Source organism: Scleropages formosus, chromosome 10 (assembly GCF_900964775.1).
Source record: "Scleropages formosus chromosome 10, fSclFor1.1, whole genome shotgun sequence".
Lineage (NCBI taxonomy): Eukaryota > Metazoa > Chordata > Actinopteri > Osteoglossiformes > Osteoglossidae > Scleropages > Scleropages formosus.
The window spans coordinates 11,553,003-11,560,515 of NC_041815.1; the positions used below are offsets into that span (position 1 = coordinate 11,553,003).

Here is a 7,513-nt window from a genome sequence, read left to right on the forward strand (position 1 = left end):
TGATCATCTTTTCAGAGACTACAAAGCAAATGGTCATGTTGAAGCTCAAAGTGCCCTAGGAAGAGCACCTGGTGGAAGCCTAAGAGTGGAAACATGCAAAGTACCAGGAGCTTGTGGAACAATGTGGGAGGCAAGACTGATGGACACACTGCATGCCCATTGAGGTGGGCTGTCAGGGATTTGCAGGGAGCTCATTGTGCAAAGCCCTAACGCTGCTGGGAATCATAGGGGAGGCAAAGAAGAAGGCCATCAGATCAGCTATTGAAGCTGCAGAAAGAGCCACTAGGTGGCTCTGGATTAAGAAAGTTGATCAGTTGCTGCTGGGACGCAAGTCGGGGCTTGATTGACTCCGGCTGGGTTGCCTAGGAAAAAGTGTCTGATGCTGAAAGACCCGAAACATCCAATGACTCCAGGTCACATCATTGATGTTGTGTTCCAGCACATCTGCAGGATTTATCTTATCACTGGAAGCCTCTCCTAGCTAGTGACACTCAGGAACAGACTGGGTGACAACCAAGTAAAGTTTGGTGAACACTGGAGAGACAGCTGACGAATCAAAAAGACAACATCTAAGACAGGATGGGTCAGCATCCCCTCCTGTATCTTCTGTGAGGAGGAAACCCAAATCAAGCTTCGGAGAAGCCTTGAGAAACATACTCCCAGGTGAGTCTGGGGGGTGGGGGGTGAGATCCCCAACAGGATGGATTCAAGGCATCTGACCCATGCTGACGGTTGGATGTTAAACACAAGATGCACCTGTGGCAAGTTATGTAAGAACCTGTGCGGCCTTCATATCCATCAGGCCAGAATGAAATGCTTGGAATGTGAGAGAGATGTGCAGCACACAGGACCTGACCCTAGTGAGATGCAGGAGGAGTCTGGCCAGGAATCACCCCTCAGTGTCCAGTCCCTCCAGACACCTGAAACTCCCATTCCTTGAAGAGTACTTCAGATGCAGCTACGGATCAAATGGCCTCCAGCTTCCAGCCATAGAGAGTGGCAGCAGTTTGACAAAGAGGTAAGCAATATCATTCAAGCCACAGCCAAGGGGGACAGGGATAGTCGACTTCATTCTATGACAGCAATAATTGTCAGCTACACTTCCGAAAGGTTTGGATGTGTAAAACCTGAAAAAAAGTTTGTATACTCAATGAAGTGCAGAACCACCAAGATAGACCAGCTGAGACAAGATCTCCGAACTCTGATAAGGCAGCACAAGAAAGCCAGTGAAGATGAGCAACAACCACTGGTGGAGCTATGTAACATACTAAGGAGAAGGCTCATGACACTCCGTCAGGTAGAGTGGCACAGAAGATGTGGAAATCAAAGAGCCAGGAAACAGGTATTCTTCATTTGCCTTCACCAAGAAACTGCTAGAGGATAAGCACGGTGACCAGCTCATGTGCTCAGTGGAAGAAGTAAATACCCACCATCACAGCACTTTTGAGTGACCCAAAAGGAGGCCAAGACTTTGAACATCATAAGGTCCTCATTAACCTAGAGCCCCCCACTTTTGATTTTGCTACAAAGGAACCCTGCTGGAGGGGTTAAAGAGGTGGTAAAAAGAGCAAGATCAGCCTTCGCCCCTGGGTCCAGTGGAGTGTTAGAGATTGCTATAAGTGGTGCCCTGAAATTCTTCACTAATTGTTTAAAATCTTGAGGGTGATATAGGGCAGGGGAAATATCACTTCCCGGTGGAGGAAGACAGAATGCATTTGGATCCGCAAGGAAGAGAACTCAAAGAAAATCATCCAGTTTAGAGCTATTTTATTTCATAGCATGGAGTGCAAGATATTCTTCAGAATCTTGTCGCGTCAACTGACAGAGTTCCTCTTGAAGAACACATACATGGACACTTCGGTGCAGAAGGGTGACATCCCTGGAGTGCCTGGATGTTTAGAGCTCACTGGTGTAGTTACACAACTCATCAGAGAAGCTCGCAAAGACAAAGCGGACCTGGTCATGTTATGGCTGGACCTTGCCAATGTTTATGGGTCCATAGTACACAAGCTGGTTGAGTTCGCTGTACACATACACCATGTTCCCATCAAGATCAAGCACCTCATCTTGGATTGTTACAGCAACTTCAAGATGAGAGTCACTTCTGGGTCCATCCCATCAGACTGGCATCAGCTTGAGAAGGATATAATAACTGGTTGTACTATCTCAGTTATACTTTTTGCCCTTGCCATGAACACGATAGTCAAATCAGCTAACGTGGAATGCAGAGGCCCCTTGACAAAGACTGGAGTAAGCCAGCCCCCCATAACAGCATTCATGGATGATCTCACAGTCATTACTACTGCCACACCCACGCTATCACCATAATAAGATACACCTGGACCTGGCAGGATATAAGGCAAAAGCAAACAGAGAAGGACGCGGAACCTTGTTCGCCGACACAGCTCACTTGCTTGAGTCAGCCTGCTCCTCGCTCTCATCCTTGTTCCCAGTCCACCCGCCCGACTCCTTCTCCCGTGATCTCCACCTTCCTGTGTTCTGATTCATGTTTCCGTGTTTGACCTATCGCCTGTATTCACTGACCACAATTCTGGATTTCCTGGTAAATGACGTTTGCAGTACGAAGACCCACGCCTGTCCCTGACCACGGTTCCTGTCCTGTCCCTCAATAAACTCCTGTGTATTCCGCAATTGAGTCCGCCTTCTACTTCCGGACGAAAACATGGCAACTACATCTGTGCCTCCCAGCAGGTAGATCCTTCAAGGCCTACAGAAACTCATTATATGGGCAAGGATGAGCTTTAAACCAGCAAACTCAAGTTCTCTTGTGCTGAAGAAGGGAAAAGTGGTGAATGAGTTCTGTTTTTCTTTGTCTGGAGCAACCATCCTGTCCATCACTGAACAATCAGTCAAAAGTCATGGAAAGGTTTTTGACAGCAGCCTCAGAGACACCGCTGCTATCCAGAGAACCACCGGACACTCTTCTACTCTCAGGAACAGTTCACGGTAGCACGTACAAGAGAAGTGCTCCAGTACACAGACTCCACAGACCCCAAGGTGACTGCAGCTGGCATTGAGGTACAAACAGGCCGGAGATGGAGGGCAGAGAAAGAACTAGAGGGACTGGAGCCATGCCTGAGATGGAAGGCATTGGTGGGAACGGTGGCAACAGGGAGAGCAGGCCTAGGCCTCTTCCCAAAGACCCAGGCTTGCAAGACCCATGGCAAAGATTGGCACCATATTATTCAAGAGGAAGTACAGGCAGGCATGGAGGAAGTAACAGCCAGCAGAATGGTGGGGCTCAAGCAACAAGGAACATGGACAAAGTGGGAGAGTGCATTACAACGGAAAGTTACCTGGTCGAACATCTGGCAGGGTCATTCCCATCAAGTCAGTTTTCCGGTCGAAGCCGTATATGACATTTCACCAAGTCCAGCTAACCTTCATGTCTGGGAGAAGAGTGAATCGCCCTCCTGCCCTCGTTGCAGTGGGAGAGGATCCCTGGAACACCTTCTGAGCAGTTGCCCAAAAGCTCTTGATGAAATGTCGCTACCGTTAGGATCACGACCAGGTGCCAAGGCAGTTGCAGAACATGTGCAGCAGCAATCACCACCCTGCATAGGATACTATTTCCCTTGTCAAGGCTGGCCATAAGGCCCACCCATAGCCTAGAAGAAAGACAGGCCTCTTAATCATAGCTACTGACTGACAGCTAAGAGTGAACTTGGGCAAGCAGCTGAGGTTCCCAAAAAAACATTGTGTTCATATCTCTCCGCCCGGACATGATCATCTTTACATAGACAACCAATCAAATAGTTATGTTGGAGGTCACATTGCCCTGGGAAATGTGCCTGGAGGAAGCCACCGAGCAGAAAAGTGAAAAGTACTAGTAGCTTGCATAACAATGTCAGAGCCAAGGCTGGCGGACACACTGCATGCCCATTGAGGTGGGCTGTGGGGGATTTGCAGGGCAGTCATTGTGCAAAACTCTAACGCTGCTGGGCATCATGGGGGAGGCGAAGAGGAAGGCCATCAGATCAGCGACTGAAGCCGTAGAGAGAGCCACTAGGTGGCTCTGGATTAAGAAAGCGGATCCGTGGTCAGTTGCTGCTGGGACGCAAGCCGGGGCTTGATCGACCCCGGCTGGGTCGCCTGAGCAAAGTGCCTGATATTTGAAAGACCCGAAACACCCAATGACCCCAGGTCACATCACCAATGATGTGTCCCAGTGCATCCGCAGGATGTCTCTAACAACCAGGAGCATAAACAGCTCTAGATGTCATTATTATCTAAAAATACAACACACCAACGCACCATCAACATGAAGTTTACTCTTTGATCATTTTATATAACTTTTTTCTCAACATGAGCTTAATTCACACACATTCTGTGTGTGTTAAGTTGTGAATGCATGGCATCAGTAGGCTGAAGATCCCATTGGTATCTTATAGAAAAGTAAATTGAAGCCTTGTCATCCGTATAACTTATACAGCATCAATACTGTTGCAGACTGTGAGAAGGTGGTTTTGACTGTGGAGGAGGTGTGTCAGGGTGTGACAGTCTACCTGCCCTCACAATTGGTAGCTGTTACAATCATTCAGAGCAAAAAGGGGCACTCCTAAATGCTTCTTGTGGCTGGCACTGTCCAAGAAAAAAGGCCCTTTTTTGCAGTTGGCACATCACTACTGCTTACTGCACTGTCCTTGCTGTGTCCACCAATCTCATTGCATACACAGCTAACAAGCCCTATGGCATCTCATTGTATTTTTCTCATTAAAAATGCTTTTGGATGCAGCGAAAAAACATAGATGCACTGTTGTCAAATGAGTTAATGGAATTTTAGTGCTAAGAAGAAGCTGTTTGTGTGACTTTGTGGTTATTGTCATTGAAATATTTACACAGCAAACACTATAGAATGAAAATTCTGGATATATCCCACCAGGACACCTGAGAGAAAATAGGTAGAACTCCAGAAATACCTTATTTAAGGAAGAAGCATTGTAATGTCTGTATTTTGTCCTTAATCCTTCATCCTTATTCTTATTTTATTGTGTGTTATGGTATGTATTGTTTTATGTGAGTCCAATGTTGTGCACTGGCTATGTCATGGTTGTCCAAGATAAATTTCCCAGAAATGGGACAATAAAGTCTATTCTATTCTATTCTATTCTATTCTATTCTATTCTATCCATTTTTGATCACTGCTTAAGCAGAAAGGATTGCAATGGACCAGTGATCTGTAAGCCTGGGGTGTCCGATATGTTTTTTTACCAAGGGCCACAGTCATTACTGCGAGTTGGTCCAAGGGTGACACAAAAAAAATTAATAAAAAAAAAAATTTCATATTGTATTTTATTTAGTAGGGGACGTGGTGGTGCAGTGGGTTGGACCGGGTCCTGCTCTCCGGTGGGTCTGGGGTTCGAGTCCTGCTTGGGGTGCCTTGCGACAGACTGGTGTCCTGTCCTGGGTGTGTCCCTTCCCTCTCCAGCCTTATCCCCTGTGTTGCCAGGTTAGGCTCTGGCTCCCTGTGACCCTGGATGGGACAAGTGTGTGTGTGTGTGTGTGTGTGTGTGTATTTTATTTATGTGCAATTTGTGTTCAAGTAGCTGCGTCTAGCTGTGACACTGTTTTCACCTGATTCAATAGAATTTATGGCATTTATGGCTGGTGTAGTATGTATTAATCATTTTAGAAATGTTCTCGAGGGTCGCATTGCTTGAAACAGCTGGCTCTTTAGAGCCCTCAAGCCACATGTTGGATATCCCTGCTCTAACCAAAAGAGGGACTACCAAAAGGGCCTCATCTGAGGGTAAACACATTCATTGACACTGTTGCAATTTTCTGTAACGAGTAGGATAGCCAACCACGTGAACATGGGAAAAACTTTACACAGAGCTCAAGTCATATTCGAACCTATGACTGCAGAGCTTATGGCAGCAGCTGTCCCTGTAGAATCACCAGTTTGCCTGTGAACAAGTGGTACAAGAGGAAATAACATTAGCAGTATGTGGGAGGCAACATTTCTGATGTCTTGAGGAGTGCAATAACAAAGCCCTTACAAGGGAAGGTATCTGCATGGATGCGGCTCGGTAGGTCCTCAGTATGTCCTCCACCAAAGCAGTTGCTAAAAATGGATAAAGATGCAAATGTAGAAAAGGCGCTCATACTGAAAAATGTTCCACAGTGCCTCCTACAGGTTGGTGGGGAACTCAGCATTGAACAGCAGAAGTTTCTCTTTGGATCTATGAACTGATCAAGCTATTGGCCATACAACATACAATACCAAAAATGTGAAGTCAGGCAAAAGTGCAGGAACTGAAAAAATATTTTCAGTTTATTTACTATTTGCATTTGTCAGAATTTATGTCTTTGGTATATGACATAAATATCATATGACATCATATGTCACATATATGTTATGTCTGTCTGTATCTCTGTGTATCTTACTGGCAGTGACTACCAGGTAATGAACAAAGATGGTGAGATTTTTGCTGCCAAAGCAAAATGAACAGTGGTCACACATATATCCTGTGGCCCCAACCACAACCATTTCACGGATTTGAAATGCTGAGTTTTTGAGCTTTACAAAGTTAAAATGTGTAAAATAGCTACTGATCCTTTAAATTACAATTATCCAATAAAAGTGGGAGTGTTAAAATTATATTTAATTTTTGTTTTTTAAATTAAGACTAGATTTTGAAGGAAATATGTTATAAGGAATTTGGGAAGTGCATAATTTTCCACTGGTAAAAAGTCAAATGCTGCATATGTAATAATAAGGTTTTGTGACTAGACTGAGAGCATGTCTTAAGTAAACAAACTACGAATCACTCCGTGGGCATCATGGACCATCTTTACAGCTGAAGGGCACTGTAATGAAGAGATAAAGGGCAGTGTCTTTTTGACCTCTATACACATATAACATGGCCATTTCATGGTGTGCATGCAGAAATGTGGGGGTCCCTATGATGCACCACAGCCTGCCACATCCTATAGTCTCAAAAACAGTTTTCACTTGTCTGCCTATGCCTATACACAAATAGGATTGCAGAGCAGATCAAACCCTCAATGTCTATTTTTTTCCCGTACACTGATGACCATGTTTTTAACAATATGTTGACAAGCAGCTACATACAGATGCTCAAAACACATACATCACACACACACACACACACACACACACACACAAACTCAGATATACTTGCATACAATAATGTGCTCAACACAAATGTGATATTTATGCAATGTATTTACAAATATATATATTATTAATTATAAATATACACTAAATATGCAGTATAATTAAAAAGTAGCTACTTTTATGTGTTCATTTATATTTTTAATTTTCTTTTTGTTTTTATGTATAATTCTGCAAGACAGAAATTATTTACAGCAGCATTATTTCATCTCATGGGTATTCTGTCATTGAAAGAGGAAGACACATAGGCACACTGAACGCAGCCATGTTGAATGCATGTTAATCTTCTCTGACAGCAGAGTGGTATGATCCAGTAAATCCTCTCTCTGTTGCCGTGGCAGCACGGAAAAGGTT

The 7,513-nt window shown here is 44.6% G+C and overlaps 1 pseudogene; it reads left to right on the forward strand.

The window, feature by feature from the left end:
• Positions 1–1,075: 1,075 nt before the first annotated feature.
• LOC108938293 (uncharacterized) lies at positions 1,076–3,500 on the forward strand (annotated as a pseudogene).
• The last annotated feature ends 4,013 nt before the right edge of the window (positions 3,501–7,513 follow it).